Below are 12777 nucleotides of genomic sequence, written 5' to 3'. Positions count from 1 at the left end.
AATAACCCAATAAAATGAACTAAAAGGCTGAACCTAACATATGAGTTAAAAAAAAAAAATAACCCAGCATTTTTAGAGTGCAGAAAAACTAACCAGCACCTGGGTAAAACTATGCAAAATAACCCAGTAAAATGACCCAACAGGCTGAACCCAGCATATAGGTTAAAAAGAATAACCATTTTTTTAACGTGCAGAAAAACTAACCAGCACCTAGGTAAAATATGAAAATAACCCAATAAAATGACCCAGCATATGGGTTATAAAATAACCCAGCGTTTTTAGAGTGCAGAAAAACTTCACAGCTCCTGGTAAAAATATTAAAACTAACCCAATAAAATGACTCAACCGGCTGAACCCAGCATTTAGGTTAAAAAACAACATTTTTAGAGTGCAGAAAAACAACACAGCACCTAGGTAAAATTTGAAAAAAAAAAAAAATAATAATAAAAAAATAAAATAAATAAATAAAAAAATAAAATGACCCGGCATATGGGTTAAAAAATACAGCACCTAGGTAAAATAAGAAAAAAACAAAAAAAAAAAACAATAAAATGACCCAGCATATGGGTTAAAAAATAACCCAGCATTTTTAGAGTGCAGAAAAACTTCACAGCTCTAGGTTAAAAAGAATAACCCGTTTTTTAGAGTACAGAACAGCTACCCAGTACCTGGGTAAAAAATATTTAAAATAACCCAATAAAATGATTTAACAAGCTGAACCCAGCATATGGGTTAAAAATATGTGTAAGCAGCATATGGGGAGGGGGTTCGTTGAGGAGTGGTCACACCGTCTGTGCACAGACGCGCTCCTGCAGTGGGATTGTCGTCTCGCGCTCCGACAGATGTACAGTAAGTGCATGCGCTTTATTCTTGCTTGCAGAGACACTGCATGCATTGTTGGTGAAATTTATTATTGTTTTCTGTTATTTGTAATTTGAGTAAGTGATAAGTTGAGTGGATGTCGCAAGTTTGAAGTGTTTGGAGAAGACGAAGCACTGCTAGAAATATTTGAGTTTAAAGCAAAACTGGTTTGTAAAGCTTTGTCTGTTTGGATTTTATTTAAAACGGTGTTTAAAAATATGTTAAATTATTTTTCAGGAATTATGGTGATATATTTTATTATAATAATGATGATAACGATCTTTTAGCAGTTAAACGTCTCCTCACACATAGCTGCAAATAATTATGCACATTTTTTATTTTTTATTTAATTATTATTTTTTTATTTAATGTATTCCTTCAAGTCATATATCAACAGCAAATATTTCGTTATATTAGCCTATTGTCGTTTTTTTTAATTAGTGGCCGGTTTTTGAGGTCTCTTAAAATCTCGATTTATGACACAGACGAGGTGAAAATAATATATTTACTAAAATTTTAAATGGTAATAATATACTATATTATAATAATGTATTAAAATTACATTTACATAATAACCATTCTATGGTCATCACTGAAGAGAGCTTCTTGCAACTAGATGGTGTAGTTATGAGTGTCTACCAGTAGGCTATCTACTGCTATCTGAGCTAACCAGGCTTTAGTCTGGTTAGAAATAAGAAATAAAACATTGGAGCAAATGAACTGTAAAAATATTACTGAAAGCTCCTGAAAGAGTAGGTAAAAGTTGGATGGATATGCATATTGTATTTGTTTAATGTGGAACGTCCTCTTATTCTTCATGCCTGCATGAATATGATAAATTAGTTGCTTATTCAGAAGTGGTCTGAGATAACTCTATTCCATTAGAAGGCATTTCCTTTAGTTCTGAAGGCTTGCATAGCAGTGTCGCCAATCAGATACGGGTCTGCTCTGATTTGGAAATCAGGGGGAAATGAGGTGTTGTTGCAACAGTTCCCGAGGCACACAAATTAAGCTCCTCGTACAAAATATATGATTTACTTTACAGCGATTAAATTGTACATAAAACAGAACGGAAATCTTATATAGAAACAAAATCGGAATGGTTTGACAACGCCTTGAAGTCTGGAGGTCACAGAGGTCTTTTCAAGTTGGAATGTTTTGTAATTTTCAAGAGAGATGTGGTAACTACTCTGTTTTGAAGGCATGTTAGGCTTGTTAGTCTAAGTGGTAACTAGAATGAATTATAATTTACATGTTCAAACTGGGTTTTACCTGTTAGTTAGCTAGTTTGGTGTATGTAGGCCAAAAATTGCTCTTGGGTTAAGGGATTTTTTTTGAAAGCCGACATAATTGCACATCTGGAGATCCAGTTAGAGGTGATCAGGTCCATATGTTCTATGCTGTCATAACACTTGACCATACAAAAAACATGGTACCATAGATTGTTTACATCATATGTAACATATGCAGCTGTGTTATAGACATGGTCAGCGTGTAAAATAAATGGCAGTACTTAGAAGAGAGCGTCAAAGGCGTTTGTTTACGTTATACTGTAAGATGCGTTGTGCAATCATGGTGTCTGTCAGCACTTGAACGTTTGCCAATGAGGAATACAATTTTAGGTCCAGATTGCACAAACTGGTTGTATGATTAAAGTCAGATCTAGTGCATGGGGTTGGAAATTTGAGAAGTTTTCTCGGTGTATTCTCTATACTGTCATCCATTTACTGTATATTTGACTACTATAACACAATAGCACAATATTTCTCTTTCCCTTATCGCTTGTGTGCCAGTGTTTATTTTCTACATTCCAGTGGTGGCACGCATGCCATAGATTTCTGATGCCTGAGCGGCATGTTTACCTCTCCAAAATGAATTTCTGACCTAAAATCAGTAAATTATTGAAATTAAATTAGAACTTTGTCCTGTAATCAATCATTTACTATTAAGAAATAAACTAATCATAACTTAAAGACCTGTCTAAAGGCTTTTAGTTGCTCAGACTAGTGGAATGTCATGGTCCTGAGAGTATTTTATTAATTTAATGTGTTGTCCTAATAATATTTGTGTTAAACATTGTCTGACCTCTGAAATCACATGCAGGAAACAAGCATAAAATAAACGTGCATGCAAAGATTTGCCTCAGTGAAGTGACATGTCATGGCCTCTGGGTTTGGTTTTCTCTATCAGTCAAGTTTCTCTTCACAGTTTAATTGCTTCCATGTGAGCATCATTTGATCCACCTTTCCTGTTACTCTTAAACACATGGGCGCCACAACAGGGGCCAGTTGCATAAACTTAGCCTCTATGTTAAGACAGTGTCTTAAGAGCTAGTTTGACCAGCTAGCAGTTAGCCAAAGGGTAATCAGTCTTATTTTTTGGATTCAACTTAGACTAATCTACATTTTTATGTAACTGAATTTAAATAATGACGACCAGCTTTAAAGAAAAAAAATAGCTGGCTTACTTTTAAGACTAGTCTTAACCTTTTATGCAACTGGCCCCAGTTCTTCACTCAGTTGATTCCGGCTTAAGGGTTTAAAACTCTCTTTGCTAAGTGTATATTATTTGTTTTTCTATCCAAATCTCTTTTATCAAAATTGTTGACATTCTTAAATGCCCATTTTCTTTCATCATACACTGGGTGTGGTTTAGTGTTTGGAAAGAATAAAATCCTGGTTACCACAGTTTGCAGGGAATTCATGCAGTTCTATGACCAGATAATAATGGAATCTAAACAGGTGCAAAACTTATGCTGTTGATTCAATTAAAAAAAAAGAAAAAAAATATTATAATAATAAATGACCAAAATAAACAAAATTCCATCTGATTCCATCTGATATTCTGCCGTTCAAAAATTTAGGGTCAATAATTTTTTTTACTAAAAGAAATGAATACTTTGACTCAACATTAAAATTTTCAAAATTTATCAAAATGTTCTATTCATCAAAAAATCCAGAAAAAAGACCACTGCTTAATATCACCAAAATAATTAAAAGCACAACTTTTTTCAACTTGGATAATTAGGGGTTCAAGTGTGTAGCGCTGAAATGCTATTGCAATTGTTAGAATGGTCACAGATCAGTGATCTCCACATAAAACTGATCGTGCAGACCAAATCGTAAGTCATAGAGACTTGAAACTTGGAGGGATGGTAGTAATCACTCCAGCTACAATATGACCAAGTCTCGCTCCAGTTGGCCTGACGGGTGCACTACAGCGATCAAAAGTATGAAATCGCTTATAACTCCTAAATGTCCTAAAATACATGCCTAAGATACAAAATTTTGGGGTATTTCACATTTTTAAAAAGCCTGCTTTTGCCAAACCAAGAAGTTGAACTTTCGACTCACTGTCGCATAGGAGCGCCAAAACGTTTGAAAGGGGCAGTGCCCCTTTTAAAGGGGTCATCGGATGCAAAGATCACTTTTTCATGTTGTTTAAACATTAATGTGTGTTGACAGTGTATGTACAAATCTACCCTATAATGATAAAATCCATGCAGTGGTTTTTAATTACTCTGTAAAAATAATATCCCCTTTTTCAAATCGAGCCTTTCTCAGATGCCTGTCGGTGTGGCGTCACACCAACAGAGGCCACTCCCACAATAGTTGATTGACATGAGTGTCAATCAACTATACCTCAGATCAGCTGTAACAGTCAGATCAGCTGTAACAGTCCAACCTCCATTGTTTCGATGCCAGAGCAGGGATGTAAGTTAGACAAGAATATCTCAGATTGAGCGATTGAGGTGTTGTGTTGCTCGATGCAATAATGAACACAGTGGTCGTCATTTACTCCCAATATCTGAGCCGCTGAAGATGCAGTGGATTAAGTTTGTTTGTGAAGGGAATGCGCCTCCCGATCTACATAAATGCGTATATGTTCGCACAAATCATTTGTGATTCAGCTTCACTTACAGCAGAAGTGAGTATAAAGGTTTTTTTAATGAATCTCTGCAATCATGTGCTAGTTAGCGAGTTTAATGGCTAAACGCGGCTAAATGTGGCTAAATGCGGCTAATGTAAACAGGCTCGTCGCTCCACAGAGAGAAGAGAGGGGCGGGGCGAGCAGAGCTCATTAACATTTAAAGCAGCCTTGACCAGAATAGGATGATTTTTGCATTGCTGATTTTGGCAAGGTAAAACGGTGTTGTTTTACACAACCACTGAGAATTTTTAAACAAAGTATAGTATAGACTTTTCATTAAGACCCTAAAGAATCATATCAACTTGTGGAAAATGGGCATCCGATGATCCCTTTAAAAAATACCTATAACTCCTAAACGGAATGGGATATCTCTGCCAAACTGAGAACACTAATGTACAAGCTCAATCTGAGGTTACAGGAAAAAAACACAGAGCTTAGCCACTTGGTGGCGCTATAGGAACATGGCTACAACTGCGCAGCCTTTTGTCCTATCAACATGAAAATCTGTGTGCACAGTCTTGGTCTGAAGTGGCACAAGTGTCTACATGGACTTTTGCACATCATAATAAACATGGCTGCTTTTTCAATGATGGAGAAAATGTTAAAAAACTACTTTTGTAAACTAGTCCTAGGTTTTTCGCTCAGTCTGGAAAAAAAAAACACTGCAGTACAATTCTCTGGACTCCCTAGGCCAATAATTATCAAAAAATGTTAAAATCTACCATTTGGGAAGCTATAATGGGCCATTTAGCAGAGTGGCCTGTCCAAATTAACCCAAAATCCTATAAATCCTAAAGGAAAACTCAAAACTACACGAGCATATGTGACAGGTGATCCTAAACATGCATGCAAAGTTTTAAGGGGACCACAGCTGCCTCTATAACAGTCATAAATGTTAAAAAAAACATCATATTTCTATGGTAAATTACCTGAATTTGCCAAAAATGCTTTTTAATCATAGATTTAGGTGGGTACAGCCTTGCTAAATAATATGTAATGTCTTTTTCCTTATATGTTTGAATGCCTTAAGCTCTTGAACGCCGGTAATCGCTGGTTGCAGCTATATTAATAAATGTTTCTTGAGCAGCAGATCAGCAGTCTTTCAAAAAAACTTCTTTTCAACCTTAGTCTGTTGGAAATGTTCTTAATTTTTCTATTCTTTTTACTGAGAGTGTTTGAAGAACAGCAGACCACATCAAAGCAACTGCACCGTCCGGCTCGACTGTGCAGCTCAGAAATGAATTAAACAGGCGGCATGACGCTGAAGGATTACTGAAGGAAGTGGTTTGAGATACACAAATAACTTCAACTGAAACGAACAACAAAGTAAAAAATAGTATGCATAATATTAATCTTTCTTGCTTTTTATGCTCCACGTGCCTAAGTTTGCCTACTCCTTGTATTAGGAAGTAACAGCATTGTGAAACAAGACATAAAAGCTTGTCAGTGACTGTATTTGGAAAGCCTGGAGTAGATTAGCATCTTAATGAAAGAGCTGTGCTAGAAAGAATTTTGTAATAGAGCTTGCTGAAAAAAGGTTGTTTGATTAGAGTGCCTGAAACATATATGGGCTCCATGTGTCTGTCATGTGTGATTTTATTATAGAAGACCATTTTATTATGCATGAGAGCAGAGGAGCAGAATACAGATTAGATTTCCGTTGAGCTCCTTCTTTGGGACGACGGGCACATGTGTAACTTTCTATGCATGGGACATCTGTACCTCTCAAAAACATGACAGATGCAAGCAGATACAGATGCATTCCATTGCCTCGTGGAAGGTAAAGTAGAGTGTGACTGAATTTGATTCATGAAAAATAACTAAATATATTAACTTTTATATCTCTCCTGTGCTGACCAGCCCAACATAGTGAAGCAATGTTGTGAGATAAAGGAATATTTCACCCAAAAGTGAAAATCAGCTGAAAATGTACCCAGCCTCAGGCCATCAAAGATGGAAATAAGTTTACTTCTTCATTGGAACAGATTTGATGAAATTTAGCTCAACAATTGCTCACCAATGGATCCTCTGCTGTAAATGGGAGTGTTGTCCTCTCAAATCAAAATCCATCAACATATTTACTTAGGACCGTTTTGGACTGTTTACGCTTGTAAACAGTGATTTGTGTGTGTTTCTCTCCTGATTTAGACAACATTTATACATAATACAGCTGTATTATGGATAGAGGACTCCTATTTTAGCAACAGTTTGAAGTTAAAAACAATTAATGATGGATTTGTTTCTTACAAACATGCAGATTCTTACTTAACAAGATGGACTGGAGTTGTGTGGATTACTTGTGGATTGTTGTGATGTTTTTATCAGCTCTTTGAGCTCCTATTCTGACGGCACCCATTCACTTCAAAGGATCCATTGGTGAGCAATGCTAAATATCTCCAAATCTGTTACGATGAAGAAATAAACTCATCTACATCCATTGGATGTAGATGAGTTTGGATGTAGAAGCCATTGGATGGCTTGAGGGAGGGTACATTTTCAGCAAATTTTAATATTTGTGTATTCCTTTATAGGTTGGAAATACGTGTTATTTGACTAATGGCAAACAGGGGTCAGTGTTTGAAACATATTTGCACAATCCATCTGGATCCAGAATGTAGCTTCACAGAAAGGATAGGAATGATATAATCATTTATTAAGTTGGCTTGAGAAAGCCAACTTACTGATATGCTACTTAAACTTAAAGTTATTATTATTCTTCTGAGACTAAATTTTCTGACTGCTTCTCCTCCTAGAGCTTTAACTCTACAAACTCCAAACTCAGTCCAGATCTTCAGACTGGTCTGACTCGAGTTGCTATATCTTTTCTAACTGATCCGACTTACAGTTTTCTTAAAAATCCCGATTAAAACTGGGAAAAATCCTATCTATCTATCTACCTATCTATCATTACTATCTATCTACCTATCTATCTATCTATATATCTATCTAACCATTACTATCTATCTGTCTATCTATCTATCTGTCTATCTATCTAACCATTACTATCTATGGCTAGCAACCAGAATCATGCTAGCAACTTTGTTAATCATGCTAGAAACATGCTAGCAACTTTGCTAATCATCCTAGAAACATGCTAGCAACTTTGCTAAACCATTACATGGCTAGAAACATGCTAGCAAATGGCTAATCATGCTAGAAACATGCTAGCAACTTTGCTAATCATGCTAGAAACATGCATAGCAACTGGCTAATCATGCTAGAAACATGCTAGCAACTGCTCATGCTAGAAACATGCTAGCAACTTTGCTAATCATGTTAGAAACATGCTAGCAACTGGCTAATCATGCTAGAAACATGCTAATCATGTTAGAAACATGGTAGTAACATGCTAGCGACATGCTAATCATGTTAGAAACATGCTAGCAACTTTAATAATCATGTTAGAAACATGCTAGTGTAACCCCTCCACCCGGGTCCTACTCGCACACCGCTCCGAGCGGGTCTCGAACCCGGGTCTTCGGGATGGGAGGCGGACGCACTAACAAGGAGGCTAAAGGCTGCAACCTCTAGCGTCAGTCGCTAGTGCATCTCTTGAGATCTGGGGAGTGAGGTTTAACCTGCACAGCACTTACCCGCTGGCCTCTGCTACACTAGCGACATGCTAATCATGTTAGAAACATGCTAGCAAATGGCTAATCATGCTAGAAACATGCTAGCTACTTGCTAATCATGCTAGAAACATGCTAGCAACTGGCTAATCATGCTAGAAACATGCTAGCAACTTTGCTAATTATGTTAGAAACATGCTAGCAACTGGCTAATCATGCTAGAAACATGCTAGCGACATGCTAATCATGTTAGAAACATGCTAGCAACATGCTAGCGACATGCTAGTCATGCTAGAAACATGCTCGCGACATGCTAGTCATGCTAGAAACATGCTAGCGACATGCTAATCATGTTAGAAACATGCTAGCAACTTTAATAATCATGTTAGAAACATGCTAGCGACATGCTAATCATGTTAGAAACATGCTAGCAACTTTGCTAATCATGCTAAAAACATGGTAGTGATATGCTAATCATGCTAGAAACATGTTAGCGACATGCTAGTCATGCAAGAAACATGCTAGCGACATGCTAACATGCTAGTCATGCTAGATACATGCTAGCTACATGCTAATCATGTTAGAAACATGTTAGCAACTTTGCTAATCATGCTAGAAACATGCTAGCGACATGCTAATCATGCTAGAAACATGCTAGTGACATGCTAGTTATGCTAAAAACATGCTAGCAACTTTCCTAATCATGTTAGAAACATGCTAGCAACTTTCTAATCATGTTAGAAACGTGCTAGCAACATGTTAATAATGCTAGAAACATGCTAGTGACATGCTAATCATGTTAAAAACATGCTAGCAACTTTGCTAATCGTGCTAGAAACATGCTAGTGACATGCTAACCATGCTAGAAACATGCTAGCGACATGCTAATCATGTTAGAAACATGCTAGCAACATGCTATCAACTTGCTAATCATGCTAGAAACAGACTAGTAACATGCTAGTAACTTGGAAATAATGTTAGAATCATCTATCTATCTATCTATCTATCTGTCGATTGATAATCTGACCAATACTATCTATCTATCTATCTATCTATCTGACAGACTACATTCAAACTTTAAAACTTTAAAAATATTTCAGACTGAAAACCATCCAAACTTAAAACTTCTTAAAGTATTTAAACTTTTGAAACTTCTTAACTTTTCAAACTTTTCAAATTTTTTAAAACTTTCTGGTCCGGCTTTCTCAAGCCAACTTAAAGTTTGTCTTGACGAACTTTTTCATCTAGTTACATTTGGTATTTATTTTTCTTCACAGAACATCTTAGCAACTGAAAACATTACATTTGTTTGCTGCACTATGGCAAGTCTAACATTTATGTGGTAGTTGGGTCTAGGCTTTGAGAGGTTGGTTTGTTCATGCCAGGAACAGACTGGTATTCCTTTCTTCTCACCACATGAAAGAGTTCAGCTATTAGGCTGTGAGAGCTTGAGGGTTTAGACAGGCCCTCAATTGACCTTAAATTTTACAGCTGGTCTTCGGGTGAAACATGCTCTATTCTGTCATTCCAACACAAACATTTCTTAACAGGAAAAAATAAACATGTTTGTTTGCTTCACTGTAGTAGATAATTTATCAGAACATCTGTTATATTTATAGTTCATTTGGGTAGCAGACAAACAGATGGGAACATTCATTTCAGCACATTTACTGAACATCAACATTTGTGATACATTTTTTGACATTTTCATTAGTAATCTGTGACTATATGTGAGTATTTATTTATTTATCTATCCCATAAATTAAATTACATTTAATATTATAATAATCTATAAGTATAATCATGCTTTATTAAAGGAACAATCCACTTTTTTTTTAAATAGGCTCATTTTCCAACTCCCCAGTTAAACAGTTGAGTTTTACCGTTTTTTTTAGCACTTTTAGCATAATTTAGCATAGATCATTCAATCCGATTAGACCGTTAGCATCACGCTCAAAAATGACCAAATATTTTCGATATTTTTCCTATTTAAAACTTGACTCTTCTGTAGTTACATCATGGACAAAGACGGACGAAAAATGAAAAGTTGTGATTTTCTAGGTCGATATGGCTAGGAACTATACTCTCATTTCGGCGTAATAATCCAGGAACTTTGCTGCCGTACCATGGGTGCAGGAGGCGCAATGATATTACACAGTCGTCAACTCTGCCGGCTGCAACTGTGCATCTACACAAACGTAGTGCCGGTCACTTTCAGGCGCTGCGTAATATCATTGCGCCTGCTGCTGCACCCATGGTACGGCAGCAAAGTTCCTTGATTATTACGTCGGAATAAGAGTATAGTTCCTAGTCATATCAGCCTAGAAAATCATAACTTTTCATTTTCCGTCAGTCTTAGTACACGATGTTACTACAGAAGAGTCAAGTTTTAAATAGGAAAAATATCGTCATTATATAAGGTAATTTTTGAGCTTGATGCTAACGGTCTAATCGGATTTAATGATCTATGCTTCGAAAACGGTAAAACTCAACTGTTTAACTCTGGGGGAAGTTGGAAAATGAGCCTATTGTATTGTTCCTTGTTTTAAAATATAATGTATTTATATGACTTGTATTTCTTTATTTTTAATTCATAAAACAACAACAACAATACTATATACAGTCGTGTGAAAAAGTTAGGACACCCTATTGAGTTTCATGGTTTTCTGTATCGGGACATAATAAAAAATTATCTGGTCCTTGGCAGGTCTTAAAATTTAGAAAATAAATCCTCAGGTAACATCATCACATGTCATATCACACTGTGTCATTATTTATTTAACAATAATAAAGCCAATATGGAAAGGCCATGTGTGACAATGTTAGGACACCCTATGAGTCAGTTGCCTGTAGATCCACTTTTAGCAGCAATAATTTGAAGCATTCATTTTCTGTGTGACTTTATGAGTCTCTCACATCGTTCTGGAGGAATTTGGACCACTCTTCTTTTCAGCGTTGCTCCAGTTTATTGAGGTTTGTGGGCATTTGCTTATGCACAGCTCTCACCACAGCATTTGAGTCAGGATGAGCTCTGGACTTTGACTGGGCTATTGCAACACCTTGATTCTTTTCTTTTCATCCATTCTGTTGTAGATTTGCTGGTGTGCTTGGGATCATTGTCCTGTTGCAGGACCCAATTTTGGCCCAACTTTAGATGTCGGACAGATGCCCTCGCATTTGACTGTAGAATACTTTGATATACAGAGGAGTTCATGGATAACTCAATGACTGTGAGGTGCTCAGGTCCTGTGGCTACAAAACAAGCCCAAAATTACCAGCCCTCCTCCAGCATGCTTTGTCTTTTGGTATGAGGTGTTTGTGCTGATATGCTTTTTAGGTTTTCACCAAACTTGGCACTGTGCATTATGGCCAAACATCTCCACATCGGTCTCGTCTGTTCAAAGGACATTATTCTAGAAGACTTGTGTTTTGTTCAGATGCAACTTTGCAGATCTAAAATGCTGCAATGCTGCAATGAAGCTTTCTTCTGCCAAGCCTTCCAAACATGACATTTTCGTCCCGTATTTTTCTAATGCCATTGTCATGAACTTCATCATTTAACATGTTAACTGAGGCCTTTAGAGTTTGAGGTGTGGTTCTTGGGTTGTCTGCCATTTCTCTGAGTTTTACATGGTCTGATCTTAGGGTGAATTTTCTGGGACATCCACTCCTGGAAGGAGAGGTGTCTGTTTTAAATGTCTTCCACTTGTGAATAAACTTCAAATTGTTTGGAAATGGCCGTATTACTCTTCTCAGATTGACGGCTGCAACAATTGCTTCTCTAAGATGATTGCTGATGTCTTACCTCCTTGGCATTGTGTTAACACACACCTGAAGGCTCCAGACAAGCAAACTGACAAAGCTTATGCTTTTATAGAGGCGCTCAGACTTGCTGATGATCAGTTAATCAAAAGTATTTAATTATCAGTGCTTGACTGTTATTTACCCTCTTAATACCAATGTTAACAGTAAGGGTGTCCTAACTTTGTCACACATGGCTTTTTCTATTTTGGCTTTATTTTTGTTCAGTGAATAATGACACGGTGCAATTTGTCATGTGTTGTTGTTCATCTGAGGTATTTTTTTTTAAAATAAGACCAGCCAAGCACCTTTTTTTTAAAAAAAATGATGTCCTGATACAGAAAACCATGGAATTCAATAGGGTGTCCTAACTTTTTCACATGACTGTAAATCCACTACCAATCAAACGTTTTTGATCAGTAAGATTTTTAATGTTTTTTTAAGTCTCATCTGCACACCATGCCTGCATTTATTTGATCCAAAATACACCAAAGCTGTACTATTGTGAAATATTTTTACTTTTTAAAATAACTGCTTTCTATTTTAATATATTTTAAAATGTAATTTATTTGTGTGATCAAAGCTAAATTTTCAGCATCATTACTCCAGTCACATG

At 36.4% G+C, this 12777-nt stretch overlaps 1 protein-coding gene across 1 annotated transcript in view; it reads left to right on the top strand.

Moving 5' to 3' along the window:
• The first annotated feature begins 734 nt into the window (after nt 1-734).
• The window catches only part of col6a4a (collagen, type VI, alpha 4a), a 46957-nt gene continuing 34914 nt past the window's right edge, over nt 735-12777 (top strand). Inside the window, exon 1 of the mRNA XM_051130481.1 lies at nt 735-849. The gene's annotated coding sequence lies outside the window, so the exon portion shown is untranslated. The remainder of the gene's footprint in view (nt 850-12777) is intronic.

This window comes from Labeo rohita, chromosome 16, assembly GCF_022985175.1.
Source record: "Labeo rohita strain BAU-BD-2019 chromosome 16, IGBB_LRoh.1.0, whole genome shotgun sequence".
Lineage (NCBI taxonomy): Eukaryota > Metazoa > Chordata > Actinopteri > Cypriniformes > Cyprinidae > Labeo > Labeo rohita.
The sequence above is the reverse complement of the archived record's forward strand: the minus strand, read 5'-3'. Positions and strand labels throughout refer to the sequence as shown.